Source organism: Tursiops truncatus, chromosome 10 (assembly GCF_011762595.2).
Source record: "Tursiops truncatus isolate mTurTru1 chromosome 10, mTurTru1.mat.Y, whole genome shotgun sequence".
Lineage (NCBI taxonomy): Eukaryota > Metazoa > Chordata > Mammalia > Artiodactyla > Delphinidae > Tursiops > Tursiops truncatus.
In genome coordinates this window covers 92,892,359-92,910,389 of record NC_047043.1, presented here as the reverse complement: position 1 = coordinate 92,910,389, position 18,031 = coordinate 92,892,359, and the positions used below count along the sequence as shown (strand labels likewise).

Sequence of the window (18,031 nt, the reverse complement as noted above, 5' to 3'; positions counted from 1 at the left end):
AGGAACTCACACTGAATACCTGCTTTGAGGTGGCCAGTAACTCTATTAGTTTTTGAGTTTTATTTCATTTCAGTGACACAGTAATTGAACTACAATAAGTCCCTCTGACTGTGGAAAATAATTTTGAGTTTAGTATTAGCACAACTTTTAAAAATTAAATAAATCAAATATAAATAAATAGAGATGTGCAAATTAACTTAATTCTAGAGAAGGCTGTAAATTTTTATGTTCAAAGTAAACGTACAAAGTTGAGTCCATTCTATGTTGCCTGAATTTAAACACATCATAGGAGGAAAATTTTTTTCTCTGACCATTTAGATATTAGCTAGCCCATTTATTGAGTTAGATGACCAACACCATACTAAACGTGAGCCCAGAGCAGGATGGATTGTAGAGGAAATGAAATGTCAGTTTCCTGAATTTTAGTTTATCTACAAAACAGAAGATAAAAATAGAAAAAAAATTACACTAATGAAAACATTTACAGAGCTTATAACAAATCCTTTTTGAGAGTTTTAACAAAGCCTGGTAAATTAATTTTTAGTATTGCTCTTTATTAAATGTATTCACATCTTTCCATTTGAAACCCGTAACAGCAGGTGTGGATCATTACTTCCATTCAGGTTGGCTGCTTGGACATGGGGACCATGCAGTGCACATGACCCTAGGCTCAGAACAGCCCCGAGCTTGGTTTAATGCGCTGATGTTGCTGTCTTAAAATTCAGAATAATATTTGAACAACGGGTCCACATCTTCATTTTGCATTTGGTCCAGCAAATTAGGTAGCTGATCCAGCTTGCATTTGACAAACAAGAAAAGACACCCGGAGGAGAGGAGTCATCGTCAAAAGAATGGAAACAATTAATGGAATTGTCTAAAGAAAAAAAAATGGTATTTCATTGAGTCTTTAATAGGACAATGGGAATAGATGCGATTTGGGGGACAAAGGGGAGGGAAATGGATGATTTCCAGGTAGATAAATATATATTACATGGCCTCTGTCAGGATGCTCATATTGTAGTAGGAAACTAGCATCCACCCAGACTCAGGTTTATCTGTGCCTGACAAAATGCTGACAAAAATCTCTTGTGAGAGGCTTCCCTGGTGGCGCAGTGGTTGAGAGTCCGCCTGCCGATGCAGGGGACACGGGTTCGTGCCCCGGTCCGGGAGGATCCCACATGCCGTGGAGCGGTTGGGCCCGTGAGGCATGGCCGCTGAGCCTGCGCGTCCGGAGCCTCTGCTCCGCAACGGGAGAGGCCACAACAATGAGAGGCCCGCGTACCGTGAAAAAAAAAAAAAAAAAAAAAAAAATCTCTTTTGAGAATTTTAAAAAAAAAGCTGAGAATTGGAATTAACTAGATTGCACCATGAATAACAGACCTATGGCCAACCTGGGGGGTAAGGGTAGTGGGAAGGGACAGATTGGGAGTTTGGGATTGACGTGTACACACTGCTATATTTAAAATAGATAACCAACAAGGACCTACTGTATAGCACAGGGAACTCTGCTCCATACTCTCTAATAACCTAAATGGGAAAAGAATTTGCAAAAGAATAGATATATGTATATGTATAACCAACCTCCCTTTGATCAATGGGCCTAGGCTGTCTTCTTGGTTGGAGGCCATTGACTCCGTGCTGCTTCTGACACTGTGAAAACCAAGATGCTGCTTCTGACACTGTGAAAACCCAGATGCTCTGTGCATTTGAAAGGACTTTATACAATGCTAGTTTTGCTCCATGTGCCCCTGAACTGTGACCTTCCAGAGTATTCCAGGGTCTCCTTCCACTCTTATTCCTCACTGCATCCTCCTAACCATTTGTCTTTTGAGGCCCCATAGACTTTGGGTTTGAAATGCTTCAGATTAAGGGCTGGCAAACTATGCTCTGAGGGCCAAATCTAGGCAAGGGTCTGTTTTTGTAAAACTCTCAAAGTAAGAATGGTTTTCACATTTTTAAAGTGTTGTAAACAAAACAAACAACAGAGAATATGCAACGGAGAGAGTATCATTAATATACGTGGCCTGCAAAGGCTAAAATCTTCACTACCTAGACTTTTACAGAAAAAGCATGTGAATCCCTGGTCTAGATAGAGTCAACGATTTTCAAAGAAACATGTTATACTCTTCAGTCTTTTCCTGACCAAGGACAATTATTAGGGTATCTTAAATTTTTCACAGCTAGACTCACTATTCACAAGGCATAGTAGGGCCTTAAGAACTCTGTCAAGGTGATTGTTTTGATCTTGGAGAGTCTGAATTACATTAACCTCACCTCAGAGCAAGACTTGATTCAGACCTCATTCCTTTCTGATCTTGACTGAAACTTTGCTGCCTCTGGTTGGATCTCACTCAGTCAGACTGAGCAGTAAGTGGCAGCCTGCTTGTAACCTCTTAACTTTCATCCTGTCCTCTCCCTTTTCCCTTTCTTCTGCTCCAAAAGAAGAGTCTGCTCATGACAACCAAAAATAAGTACATTTTCTCATCATTTACCTCTTTTGTAGGCCTCTTCCTACTGGCTGTGGGCCCATATCGTATTGAAAGCCTTATGAGAAATGCCATCAGTGGAACTCTATGGCCAACACCCCAGATTCTGAGCCAGCTCCTGTGACTACCTGCAGACCTCTGTGCTGGCAGAGGCACTTCCTTTCTGCACTCACCTGCATAATGGCAGGTACTTTCCCAGAAACAGAAAGAGCTCATCGAGTTCAGAATCCTGGCCATCACCAAACCTTCCCTGGCTGCTTCTGTCTCTAACAGATGGGTACCCAGCCATGGGTTGTTCTATGTCAGCAGCCAAACCATCTTCGCCTGCCTCAACATGTTGGTGTAGAATATTGGAGAACTGACCAACTGCATTGCAGCTGAATAAGGCTGGCTGGAAACATGCCTATTTTCACCAATGAAGAGATTTTCCCTTCACAGCAAAGAGAGATTTTTGGATGATTTACTTCAATGAAAACCTGCATTTGTTTTTTCCTGTCCTAGTATGTCTTAAGGCATGGATGGGAAAAACAAAAAAGTGGAGCAGGGGCAGGGGGCATAAGTGTAGTTCAGATATGGATAAATAACATAGCTGTAAATAGTCCAGAAAGGAAATATGAACTATTAAGCATGATGCTCTTATTATATTCTAGTCCTGTGAAACTTGACTGAACCAAATGTTCTTTCTTTCTCTTCTCCTTTCCTGACATTTATGTTTTTGTGCAAAAATAATTTACTGAGAGATGTACTTGTACTAGTTCTTCCTTTCTTTTTCCATTCCTTCATTGCAAGCTAGAAGGCAGGCCCTTAGTCACAGATGTTTACAGAGTGGAAAACAGAAGCCACTTAAAGTTAAAATCTCTTTTCCTGTCTTTCATAACAACTTTAAAGCAATTATGCTAGTGAGTGCCTCCAAGGGCAGGAAGAGGAAATATAAAGACATTTTCTTAAGTCTAAAATAAAAATAGAGATTGTAGAAATAAGAAAACAAGCCAAAGAAAATGGGTTCCTTAAGTCTCGGTATCAATATCTCAGGGAGTTAGTTGACAAGATCTGAAAGGAGATGGTTTTCTGGAGTTTATAAGAAGGTGGGAGCTCAGGCACAGGAACTTTTGGTTTTCCCATAATTGCCTTTTCCCCAAGCAGAGCACCAAAGCAGAAAAGTTATGACTAGAGATACCAAGGAGACTGGTACAATGGGCATCTCACTGATACCATGGATGGATGACCAATGACCAGTGGTCCTATGGATGTGCCCAATGTCATGATGCTAAAGAGTCTCTGGGACTTTTGCAGAATTCTGAGCAAGTCAACCTCAACAATACTTACTATTATGTTTCCCATCATTGGAATCAGAACGATTTTTAATTTTTAAAAAAATGGATAAATTGGGCTTTCTTGAACATCTGAGTTTATGGACTATGCTTTGAATTGGGCACATCTTTCTGCTTATAGATGATCACAGTAGAGGTCTTCAAACAATGGGGGATCCTGTGGCCTTTGTCATGAACAAGGTCAGTAGTCCTTGCTCAGAGAACATCCCTTCATGTTTTCATTATCACTGAACTTTATTGTCAGTGATGGTTTATCAAGAAAGCTGCAGTTTGGAGCCTGACCCCTGGAAGAGCCCCTCCTACTAATTTCACAGGGTGGTTGCTCTATGTAGCAGAATCTTCTTCTAAATGAAATGTATGTTAGGTAGAAAAGGGAAATGGTCCCGTATGAATTGATGTTGCAGAATATTCAGACAGAAAGCCCCCTTTTCCATACACACCGATGTCAGAGGATTTCACTCCCTCTAACCTTGTTATAAAACTTTTACATCCTCGGCTAGCTGGTGCTTCTAGCTCACCTGTCTGCAATTGGTCCAAGTGCCGAGTATAAAAACATGAAACTTCGGCTGGAGGATTCCTTCTGAGGTCACCCTGCCTCCCTCCCTGCCTCCAGGCAGATTAGGACCTAAACCAAGCAATTCACAAAAGTACAGTCTGTTTTTAAACAGCTCAAGAATCAGCATTATGTAACTTCACTTTGGTAACACAGTTTAATGTTTACCAAGCTGTCGCTATATCCAGCTTTCACATAATCCAAAATAGTAAGAAGGAGAAGAAGGAGAATGGTAAAATAAATAAACCAAAAGAAAATGTGCTCTAACTTAAGCTCAGGGTTTTTTCTTTTTGTTTTTTTCCCCTCACTCAAGAAGACAGCTTATATTAAAAGTGCCCATCAGTCCATTTTAAGCTACTCTTTTTTGGGGAGCGGGGGGGGGGGGGGGGGCGTGTCCTGGGATTAGTGCTGCTTTGACTCTGTCCATTACAGTAACCACGCCCACCCTCCCTTAGTTGGTTGACTGCTACCACTTGGCCTTCACCACCCCATGATCCAATTACTCACAATGCACTTAGATTCCCAGGCCACTCATTTATGCACATATTTATTTATTTTTTCACATTAACCCTAAATTTTCTTTCTAACTCTTATACTGTCTGAAATTATCTTATTTTTCTTCTACTCCCATCTCATTTCACTACCATTGAATGGAAGTATCCAGAAAACTGGGGCATTGTCAGATTAGTTTATGACTATCTGTCCTGTTGCTAGATTATCAATAGGAATATAGCAGGTGTGAATCAAATATTTGTAAATGAGAGAATAAATTGCATAAGAAGTTGTTACATTTATCAAGCATTATTAAGTGTCTACTTTGTACAAAGGACTTTGGGATTACAAAGATGTGTTTAGGTCAGTGGTTACAACCCCAGGCAAAAGTTAAAACATGACTTGGTTTGTTCTAGGAGAGAGATAAATAAGGAGTTCATGGAAGACATAATCCTAATGAATCTATCTTAATTCTTATTCTTTTTCTTATAGACATTGCTTTGACACTCAGTCCCAATTTTTGCCAATGAATATGGCAGCATAAGCCCTCAATCTCTTAAGGAGCAACAAGGCTTGTCTTTGATTACACAATTACTGGTGAGATTTCTGTGAGGGCTGTCCAGAAAGAAGAGATTCTATCTGGGGCAGATACTATGTCATCTTCCCCTCGTAAAGAAGGAAAAGTAGAGCTAGTTAGTCAAACCTCCAGGAAATCTCTAGTCTCAGGAATGCCCCATGGTGGTACTTCAGAACAATTCATAACACCTGATGTGTACATATTTCATATATCAGACAATCCACAACTTGGCCAATAAAACAACGGTTGTGAGCTCCATCCAGAACTTATTTAGCTTTAAAAAGAACTAGTTTAGCTTTAAAAATAATCCAGAGATTATTTAGAACTCAAATTCCAGGAATCACTGCCAACACTTTCCAAAACTAATATATACATTATTTTCTCACAGCTCTGCACTGAATAAGCATTGACAACAATAGCAAGTTAAAAGGGGTTAACTTTTTATGCAAACTGCTACTGTGATATGTCTCTTGGTTGCTAACAACAGTAACCCTAGTGAAAACTCATGCCAATTTTAAGGAAATATTAAACACTCTTCCCAAGGTCTATGAATGATACATCCTGAAACATGGAAACTGTCAAGTTGCTCTTTGAGGATTACAGTCACAGAGAGGCTGGTACTATAGTCAGCACAGTATTTCCACCAGAGGGATAAATCAATGATACAAAGTGAGTGTGCATGCATCCGCCCAGAAAAGCAAAGCAATAGTGGAGGAAGCTAATCATTTTTTGTTTTGTTTTGTTTTTTTTTGTTTTTGCGGTACATGGGCCTCTCACTGTTGTGGCCTCTCCCGTTGCAGAGCACAGGCTTCGGACGCGCAGGCTCAGCGGCCACGGTTCACAGGCCCAGCCCCTCTTACAGGAGATTTTACATTCAATTCTTATCCCAATAAATTATTTTCCTAAAGTGAGACCACAAAGTAGACTTCTGATTCTTGCATTTCAAGTGTGCCATTTAATTCATTACTTCTCTGGACGTGAACAAATAACAAAATAAAGAGTTACTGATATTCTAACCCTGTATGCTGCAAACGGTCAGGAGAATAAACATCTTGCATGACATTACAAGGAGTACAAAAAAATATACTTCTATTTCTTCCACACGTTATATCAACAGCCACTGCTTATCAGTTATGGGATATAGTTATATGGACTTTCTGATAGCCTCTCTCTTTTGTTATATGAATTCACAATTCAGATGCATTTAAGGGTCACTGCGTGTCCCATCCATCTTTTTTATCAACTGTTTCACATGGCCCAAAGCTAAAAAGGGGTGGGGGGTGTTTAAAAGGTACCTGCTTGGAAAATACATTTTTATCTATTGATTTTTTCCCCCTTGTGTTGGTGAGGGAAAGTCATCCAAACATTTGATTTATTTATGAGTTTTTTCAAATGGTGTGCCATGTAATATTTAGTTGAGGCTTTTGATTCATTTTAGTCATTTTTGATCCTTTTCTTCTAAAATGTTATTTTGTTGGCCATCATTGAAACTTTCCTCTCCCTTGCCCTCTGCCTCACGAACATCTGGACTCTTTAGGCCCCTGGGCACTCTTCTTAGGGCTCCTGCTGAATTTAGAGATCATTCCCTAATTCGCCTTTAGTGCTCACATTCAAACTGAGTGTACAAGCATCACCTGTGACCCTCACCCCAGAAACTCAAATTCAGGGGGCTTGAGTAAGAACCTAGGAATCGTATTTATACAGGTTCTATGTAAGATAAAGATACATGGCCAAGAGTGGGAACATCTGTTTTTTTGTTTTTGTGGGGATTGTTTGCAGTCTTAGGTGTTATCACAGGCTTGTTGTTTGTTTGTTTTTACAAATGGCTTCTTTAGTTTAGATTCCCAAATTCAGATCTTCAAGCCTCATCCCTAATCTAAGTTCCAGACTTCATTTTCAAAAGTGTACTGGACTCATTCATGGGACTACACTCCTAACCCTTCAAAAGAATATATTGGGTGTGTATCATACACCAGGTACTGTGCTACCCACTTTACATACATCATCTCATTTAATCATTGTAACAACCCCCCAAGGTAGTGGTTATTAGTTGCATTTTCCAGATCAGAAAACTCTAACTCAAAGACGTTCCAGGATACACCCTACATTATACAATATTAAAGGAGCCAGCTGACTGGACAGCTCAGTTTTTTTCCTTTCCATTAAACACTACTTTAGACACAAACATAAATTTGATTCTGAATTTTCCCTTTTTGAAATTGATTCCTTTTTCTGAATTCCATTTTTCTGTGCATATTCCTACGATTTTTTTTTTTTTTTTTTGGTGCTACGCGGGCCTCTCACTGTTGTGGCCTCTCCTGTTGCGGAGCACAGGCTCCGGACGCGCAGGCTCAGCGGCCATGGCTCACGGGCCCAGCCGCTCTGCGGCATGTGGGATCTTCCCGGACCGGGGCACGAACCCGTGTCCCCTGCATCGGCAGGCGGACTCTCAACCACTGCACCACCAGGGAAGCCCCCTACGATTTTTATAAGTGTATACCACAAACATTATTATCAGCTAAGAATTATGCTACCTCATGTCATCCTTCCAACAATATTATGAGCTAAATTTTTTTTACAGATGATAAAATTCAACTCAGAGAGCTTGTGCATTACCTCCAATGGCACAGCTGAGATTTGCCTGAACTCTCAGCTATCTTTCTCAACCAAAATGCTATACTCAGTAGAAACTAAGGACACTGCTGGTCAGCAGGGATGATAATGAGCGGAGTCTAGGGAGGCTGACCTAACTCTGAAGGCAAAATGTTAAAAAGCTGCCACAGTTTCATAAGGTTGAATCAGTCCACATTTGGGAGGAAAATATGCCACACTGCAGAATTAAAACACAGCATTAAACTCACTCAGTTTATTAGAGCCCATGTGTGTATGGCGGCTGGAGACGAGAAAATGAGCTCCAGAAATTTTTCAGGATGAATAATTCTTATTGTAATTGAATAAATAGTGATGTAATCACTGCAATATTTTCCAAATAGAATTGTCAGGAATGATACACCATAAATATTTTGATTACAGCAGAACTAATGCTGACAATTGAATATTTTAGTAACATTTCTGATTCTGTTTGTGCTTGAATCTTGAAGAAAAAATATCTGATGACAATTAAGAGTAGTCATATGTCAATTCGAAGGGCAATTGATTTTTAATGAAACAACATTAGAAATGATTTGTTCATAATGATAGACTAAAGCTCATTCACAAGTTTACCATGTAAAGAAACCAGGCTATTTTAGAAAGTTTATTATGTGCTAACTTGTGAAATAACTTTAGGTCTTAAACCACTGATCAAATTACTCAAACTTTGAAATCTGGTATGCCAAGACAAATTTTTTTTTTCCAAAAATTCCCATATATGCTTTCTTGTAAATCTGGAATTATTCCCAAATAAAAAGAATTCTCATGGTTAGGTCCATTTAGTACTATCTTAGTAAGTGAGAGGACAGATAATATAAAAAAGAAAAACATTTTAAATCATTTTTCCTGTTTTGCAACTAATCTTGATACAATTTATTCCTGGAGAAATGGAATTCTTTTATCCCCCAAAACATAATCATTTAATTTGGCCCCCTATTAATACTTTGGCATCTATCAACATTTTAATTTGATGGGGGATTTTGTTGTTATTCTTATTTATACCCAGAACATTTAGAAATTGAGTATGAATAGTTTGCTGGGAGGAAGGAGCCGACCTTGTCCAGGAAGAACAGGTAGGAGTAAAGGAGGAATGAGATGTTACAAGGCCGGGGGTGGGGGGAACCATGCAGAATGTTCACTACCATACTGAAAAATCTATGGCAAGGGGGAAAAGAAGAAAATAACTAATGCCGACAGTATATGTTACTAGGTTTTCCCTTCTTAAGGAAGTGGCCATGACTTGTTTTTCTTTGCATTTCAAGCAGGTAACTGTGCTTAGCAAACGCTCAGTAAATATTAGTTGAAATATTTTAAAAAATACTATGTCTTATATATTTTCTGAAGCTCTATAACATTTTAATATTATTACATAAATGAGAAAAACTACTATAATAACAAATATATAAAACACATGTAATACGATGGGCTCAGTATTAGGCAGCCTTCCATAACTCTGTGAAAGGGCTGTTATTAGCCTCTTTTTCAGATGAAGAAACTGAGGAACAGAGAGATTCAGCATCTTAGCAAAGTCCCACACCTAATCCCTGGCAAAACAAGGGGTACCTCTTTTCAAAACTGTGCTCTTACTTTGTAAATTTGATGTGCAAATAATTTTAAGAGTTTTTTTGGTTTTTTTTTTAAGGCTCTTTCTCTTTTATCTCTGGCATCCAGGGGCCATATTTCTCAGGCTGAAGACTCCTCTGGTGATGGATAAAGGAAAAGGAGACCCAAGCAAGCTGCCAGTGCTGGTGTGTTGCTACCGAAATGTCAAACTACAAACTTCTTTTTGCCTGTCTCTCCACAGATCCCTCATCCTCCAACATCAGTTTTTCCTGACCTCCCTTCCTTTAAATGTGCCTCCCAATCCCCCTATCCTTACACTCATAAAACTCTCACACTCATCATCTCCATTCACTAAACAAATATAGACCCCAAATTTGCTGAGCTCCCCAAATGAGTATCCTTTGGAAAGGATAGAAGCAAGACAAAGCATTGCACTTCTCTACACCCAAGGAAGAAGATTTACTGCATCATACCAGGCCTGAAGGGGGAAAAAGTCCTTTATCTAACAGCACCAAAACAACTGGAGTCATTCTGCCTGTTTCAAGATGAGACACAAAGGAATACGTGAACAGCTTCTTGTCAGTGTGACTGTTCCCTGCATTCTGAAACCAAGTGTTGTGCTGGTTCTAAATGTTCAAGAATCAGCCCGGCTGAGGGGTGTGAGGTAAGTACAGTAGCTCCTAAAGGAAACATCCATCATTTTCCCTTACAAATGGAAGGATTTGCCAGCTCTGGCCTCCATTCAGAGGAATGTATAGTGTGACCCTCAGAAATTATTCCACTACTGAAACCGCCATGCTTCTCTTTGAAATAAATGAATGGTGATCACGGATGCTCACCTAACTTTTATGATGAAGGATCCTCCAGGAATTAAGACACCCGAACTTCCTATGACCTATATAATACGCCTTGGGCACAATCGTATTTGTAAAAATTACCTCCTACTTCCAGCATCACAGAGACCTATCTCAAATGATAAAACTTGACTTTCTTAAGGCAAAATACCTCTATCATCTTTTCTGTTACTCCTCCCTCTAGTTTGTCCTAAATTTCTTAACATAAAATTATCTTCCTTAATCCCCTTGAATGTAACAGGAGAAAGGTCAATTAGCACTCTATGTACAAGACAGGCAAGTGCTGTTTGGATTCTATTTTCTGCATCCTAGTTTGATTTTCTGAATGTGTTTTGAGAATTATCAGAGAATTAACCGATCACCTGGCTACAATGAGAACAATTTAATCAAATAATGCAGTGATCAGCTTTGTCCTATTTCAAAAGGGCCCCTTATTACCTGTGTACAAAATATAACTGAGCCTATTACTAAATTTACCTACCCTATTTTCTAAGGGTTTCCATTTTTGTCATGGCGTGATTATACCACACTGAACAATACAAAATATTATCTTCCTGTTGAAAAATGGCTCAGCAAGATTTCAAAGCAAAAATTCAGATATAGCCCACTCACCCACTGCTTACTACAATCATTTCTGAGATGGGTTACTTCTCATGTCTCTTAGGCCATGATTACACAGGACAGAGGAAGGGGTGCTGAGAAAATACAGTGTGGGCTGCCAAGACCTCTGTCATCAAGTGCTACTGGATAACAAGAGGAAGCGATAAAAATAGAATACAAATAGAAAGTAGCATGACCAAAACCAAAGTGGGGCCAGACGCTGCATAGTACATATAACAGATGGAGCTGGACCCAGAAAGAGAGCCTCCGAAAAATTAAGACTTTCTAGTGGGCTTCTCATCTTTGTTGGAGGCTCACCATCTTCTAGAAAGCAATGGATATGTGTTGAACTGAATTAACACATATAATATCCTTGCACTTAATTATGTTTAACTGATTTTTTGTACCTCTTGCTTCAAGAAAATTCCTTGCAAACTTCTGTTTGCTTGTATTTAGTGTAGTTTTGTTTTTTGTGTGAGTGGGTAGAGTTATTAAAATGGTAGATTAGAAGGGTGACATAGACCTGGTGTATGTGAATTTGATAGTGTTTTCTTATTCATATGTAAGATACTATGGCATGGAGGAGAATGCAGATAGGGAGGTGAATTAATGATGTGTTGAATGAACATATCCAAGTACTGTTGATTACTCAGGTAAGGATGAAGGAGGTTTCTAATTGTAAACTGACTGTAGCCTGAGAGAGTTCTACCACTATGCCTGTCTTCAACATGACCTTTTTGCAAGGCTCATCAAATGGGAGAATAGCATACATTTGGGAGAGATACAAACAAGTTAGATACAAGAGTTAAAAACAGACCTTGCAAACTGGGATGAATGAGACAAATATAGTAAAATAACATTTAACTGAGGGAGAATAAGAGGAACAGCACATTAAGCTTCTAGAAGAGAAGAGCAGTGATATTAGCAGCTACTATCAACTAAGGAAAAACAAATGGAGTAATTCTTATAACAACACAGTGAGGTGAGTATAGGGTTTATATTCCTACATTTTATGTATGCATGCTGACAGCATATCTAGGAACTGATGTGAAGAAAAATATTCCCTTGATCAAAAAGCAGAGCTTACATGGTGATTTATCAAATTAAGAACATACTTAGCAAAGTGTCTTTTAAAGCATTGTAACTCCCTGATCAAATCATTACTAAAGAAAAAAGAAAGACATTCCCATTTACTTTCCATTTGCTTTATTGAACTTGTTTAGTTCAAAAGCATCTGATATAATAAAACATGCCCTTCATAAAATAACATTTTTGATGTTCCCCAATAAAATGTAAAAATAAAAGTGTCCCTTGCCTTAAGGGCATTTATTTAATAATTCTAATCTTATGCAAAATTGTGTATGTGTGCATGTGTGTGTTGACCTGAAACTCAATGTTCGTTGAGAAATGTGAAATAAAATTTGGTATCTAGAAACCAAGTACTATTGTCTTATTTGGGGAGAGAAGCATCGTTAGTGGATCTTGTCTGGGGAGATGTTAATCACCTGCCTCTCAGTCACTGGCATAGAAATCACAAGTTGTTTTTTAATTCACTTTACCTTGTTTATTACAGCCAAAATGGCAGGGAAGGTTTTCTGATCATCAAGAAAAACTAGCAAGTCTCTTGTTTAAATGTCTTTCCCTTTTTCTTCATAAATGAAATAAACCCCCTACGGGAAAATGTTGGCCCTTTGATCATAAATCATGTCTTTCTCTTCCAGAAGCAACTTTATGTGAAGATGTAGCCAAATTTCTCTCTGAATCCCACGTGCTTACCAATGGTGGTGGTGACATTTTCTCCTGGAGGAAATTAAATTTGCCTTCACCTAGTCCTTCAAAATGATGAGCTTTGCCTCTCAGCAACTGGTTGTCCTGGCAGAGCTCCATCCCTGAAATAAGGTGATGCATCACTGTGACATATGGAATGGGTTTTCAAGAGCTGTCTTCCAAACTGTACAGGGTAGCTTTCCACTGCTGGCTGGGGCTGCTGAGAGCTTGCAGATGGAATATGGACAGGATCCTTTTGAGCAGGGAGCTGTTTTCACAGCTGCCATGTTGACTGAGATGTGTTCTAAATTAAAGCTTTCTTCATTGCACTACAATCTGCCAAGAAGTTGGGCCAGTGAGGAGAGACCCATCCAGTTGGTATTGGGAGAGCAATTCCTCCCCATTTTGGAGGGCAAGGAAAGAGTGGACTCACCACGGCTGAGCTAGATCAACAGAAGATGAAACTGGTACAGTGAGAGTTCAGAGCTTTCTCTTTACTAATGAGGTCACTCCCTCAGCTAAAAAATTTTTGCTGTTGACAGAGTTGACTAGAGGTGCCTTGTTGCCTTATTCCCCTTTCAATATGAGGAGATTGATGAGGTGGGATCCGTCTGCTGGAGTTCTTTCCCTGTTGGATCCAGCTCCACCACACCCTGCCTAAGCACACCTTTGTGTGAAATAATGAGGCCTCAGGGGAACATGTGTAGTGTTTTCCTGCTTCGAAGATTTTCCTCACAATAAGTTCTGTTTTATATTTATACCCTATGGCACTCTGCTCTGTATAGCCATACCTACCCACACTGCCCAACAGCTTGACTTTCAGGCTTGTGAGCATTTTAAATTCATTCCACTGGTTGGCTTTGCCAGCGACCTGGAAGTAAGCAATGGACACGGAAATCTCTCAAAACCCTTTGAGGTGCTGAACAAGGGATACCCACCTCAGGGCATTTGACTTGAATATTTTCCCCTCGTTTTTCTCTTTTGATCCATCTTGAGTTCTTCCTTTTCCTAAGTGAAGGAATGGCAAAAAAGCAGTCAAATTGGATTTAGAATTAGCCTTGGAAAAAGAAGCATAAAATGACCCCAGTTCCTCTTCTTTTCTCTCCAGCCCTGAAAAGAAATACCACATACGCCCAGAAATCTGGTACTATGCTAACAAACAGGTCATGCCCATTGCTAATTGGGCACTATCCACCTGATTCATGATTATAAAGGACATATTTGTTTGTTTCTGCCCCTGCTGCTATCATTGGATGCCTCTTTCCAACATTCATAAGACAGCCCTTCGCACACAGTCATCCTGCCTCCATTGGTACCTGCCTGTATCTGAAGCAGATTTCAAACCTGTGAAGAAAACTGATGACCTGCTGGGCAAGTGTGGAAAGACTCCAGATAGTATCAACAGCAGGAATACTGGTCAAAGTTATGGATATTGTGGCTGGGAATTTAGGTCCTCTCTGCAGATATTTTGTTTTGATTTATTCTGAAAATAGGTAGGAATTTTTATTATTTAAGGTAAGATAAAGCTTTTACTTCTAGCCCTCTGGTTGCAAAGATAGTGTTGCTCTGTAAATCAACACAGTATTATCAGTTTTCCTCATCAGACTGAGTCCGAGACAAAATACTCTAGTCTTCACTGAAGACAGCGCCAACAATTCATCTTAATTTTGTGTACTTTAAGTCAGTTTTCCAAGGAAAATACACTGAAAAAGATATGATATGGAGAGGAATCATTACGTAGTTAAATACATGAAAATAAATTCTGCATATTTATTTATTTTCTTAGATGTTTGCTTTTTTTCATAAGTAGATTTTATTTTGAGAAGTTTGGTATTCACACAAATAGCTGAACATTTGTTTCTAAATCGTTCTTCATATTTTTCCAAACTGAAAACAAGCTTTATATTTACAAGAATGTAAATATATAAAGCATTATTTCTGTCCTTTACATCAAGTTTACATTACAGAGTTTAACTTTTAAGAGTAAAAGTTAAATTTTATAGTCGAATCATGTTAGTCAACAAATGTAGGAGACTACTTGATTCTTAATGTCCAGAAACTTAATGAGAAGCAAAAACTGAGGAAAGCTTGACAGCTAAATCTGAAATTGGCTAATGTCCACAGAAATGTAAATTGTCTAAGTTCTTGAACAAATTTTCTGCTTCTCTGTCTATTTTTTGAATCAGTCTCAATTTAAATAATTTCGTATGCTTGCATTAGGTAAGACAGTGCTTAAACATATATGTTGTGTTGGATTTACAGTGAAATGAAACAAGCCAGTATGTAAAATTATGCATTTGAGGATCTTTCTATTAACCTTAGGAACAGAATGGTAAACAGATGCACACAAGACAGATTTTCTTATTGTCTTTCTTGTTGTGGGCATTAACTAGCCACTAGTTCTTTACCACTGATCTGTATCTCATAGATAAGATATTATATTTGGAAGGGTTAATAGTCTCTATACAAATTTAAGATGACTACAGATATGGGCTAGGGATTGTCTACAACGCCTGAATTATACACTTGCTTGTAATGTACACACAATGATAAGAAGTACCAATGCCTAAATATTACAATACTTTGCATTTAGTAGAGACATATGCGTTATTCCATTTCAATTAGACAAGTACTGAAATTTATATATTACCACTGACCAATCTACAGAAAAAAATACAAAATAATAAAGAATAGAAATGAACAAATAGTTCAAAAGTTCTGAGTAACTGGGAAACTTGACCAACAGACTAACTCATTTCAGCTAGCAACTTTAACTAAAACTGAAAATTTTAGTTTTAGTTTTTTGTCCATGTGCAGCTAAATGTCACAGAGCTGGGTCTATATTTATTTACCAGTTCATTGCCCTGACGATTTGTACCCAGTTCTTATTTCCCTCAGGACAATGACTTTTTACATAATAATGCTTATACATACTCTGGTATGAACCTCTTATTTATTTGAATAAGTTTTCCAGTTTTTCATTCTCTTTCAATAAAAATAGACATTTAACAAACTTTCGAATGCTTGGCACCCGGTCCAACATAGTCAAGCTGAGAACGAAATCTTTATGAGACTGAGTAGAAAGCTGAGCCAAATAAGCACAGTGTAGATAAATATTTAGAGTAAGTCAGGCCTCGAATTTAGGCCCGACTATATACGTAAATGTTGTATTCCTTTTGGACGTTTTTAAATAATTATTTTTAACTCTTTACTTTAATAGTGAAAAGAAACAGATTTCTTTCCTCATTTAGTGATTTTCTGCCAATGTAAGTTTTCCTGTTAGTTACAATGTGAAATCATTTCCTTTGTCTTTGTCATCTGTTCTTGGCAAACAAGAGCTGCCACTTGCTACTCAGCAAAGATGCTGAAAACCTCATATTATACATGCACACATATACACAGACCAAAGACCAGATATGAGCTCATGTTGATAGCATAAACATACAGATTCATAAATCATATATAAATCATAAATATATATATATAAATCATAAATATATATATAAATCATAAATATATATATATAAATCTATATAAATTTATATAAATTATATAAATTTATATAATTTATATAAATTTATATTTATATAAATTATATAAATATATAAATATAAATATAATTTAAATAAATTATATTTAAATAAATTATATTTAAATAAATTATATAATTTATATAAATTTATATAAATATATAAATATAATTTAAATAAATATAATTTAAATAAATATATAAATTTATTATAAATAAATTTATATATATATATATAAATCATAAATATATATATATATATATATATATGGAGAGAGAGAGAGAGAGAGAAGAAAAGGATATGTGGTATTTGGACAGACTATGTGTGTTGAATACTGATGACAGAACATTAGAACATTTGACTGCTGCTTTAAGCCAGGTCTTCCTGGTGAAATATAGGACATAAAAAATTAAGGCATACTTGAAGAAATGGAAAGCACTAAAAACATGCATGGCTTCAACCAAAGCTAAGAAATATTACATTCTTCCAAAAAAGAAATTCTGTTGGTGGACATGTAAATACAATCCTAATTTGTGAATTTCATAATTGATCTTCATGTTTGACATTACTAACAGTCAGGGCAGGAAAACATGCCTACTTATTTCTGTATTTCAGAAAAATAAATACTGAGCATTTACTGTGTACAGTTATTATTCTGGAAGTACAAAACATAACAATAAATCAGACTCTCACCCTATCTTGAGGAGGATCCTGGTTACATGCAAAACAATAGGAATGCAGCACAATGTGGTACAAGCTAAATGTCCAAACCTTAGAAGATAAGTTAGGAAATTATGATATCTCCGTATGGCAGACAGCATAGTAGTCAACACAAAATCATGTTTTAAAGGACACTGTTACATTAAAATGTTTCCACTAATTAACACAACATACAAAACCACATTCACAAAGTGATACCAGTTCTATTAGATAGATAGGTAAATAGCTGAAGAAAATAAAGAGAGAAGGGAAGAGAAGGGAAGGGGAAAAAAGGAGAGAAAAGAGAAGAAAGAAAAAAGAAAACAAACAACTGGAAGGAAGGAAGCAATGTTAGCAGTGTTTATAACTAAATTGTAATTATGTGGATTTTTATTTATTCTTTATACTTTACTGTCTTTATAAATAATGCACATTATTACAAAAGTAAATTAAATAATAAATTCTAGACAAGGATTGCTTACAATCCCTTTACCGAATAAAAATCAGTAGTTTCCTTTTTCATCTTTTGTCCTTTTCCATGTGAAAAATTAACTTTGTACATATGTGAAAAAAATTAAAATTAGAGCTTTACATTCTTCACTTTTATTTAACATAGGCCTTGAGCTTTGTTTTTTCCTAAGGATTTTGTTGTTGTTGTTTGCTTTTTCTGTATCTCCTTCCTACCACCTCCATTTCCACGCCATCACTACCAAGCAATTTAGCAGTCTGGTATGGGTTCTTCCTTCCAAACCACTCACTCTCCTAATATAGACATCTACACATGTTTATGAAGCACACAGGATCACTTGCCAATTTTTACATTTTAATGCAGCTCCCTTTTTCACTTTTTTGGACATTATTTTTGATCAAAAGATATAGATTTAACTAATTAAATTTAATAATCACAAAAAATATTTATTGAGCTTC

At 37.3% G+C, this 18,031-nt stretch overlaps 1 long non-coding RNA gene across 1 annotated transcript in view; it reads right to left on the bottom strand.

Moving 5' to 3' along the window:
* The window catches only part of LOC141279664 (uncharacterized), a 451,303-nt gene that overhangs the window by 32,573 nt on the left and 400,699 nt on the right, over positions 1–18,031 (bottom strand). The window contains exon 4 of the long non-coding RNA XR_012334248.1: positions 13,814–13,883. This is a non-coding gene — a long non-coding RNA (uncharacterized lncRNA). The remainder of the gene's footprint in view (positions 1–13,813; positions 13,884–18,031) is intronic.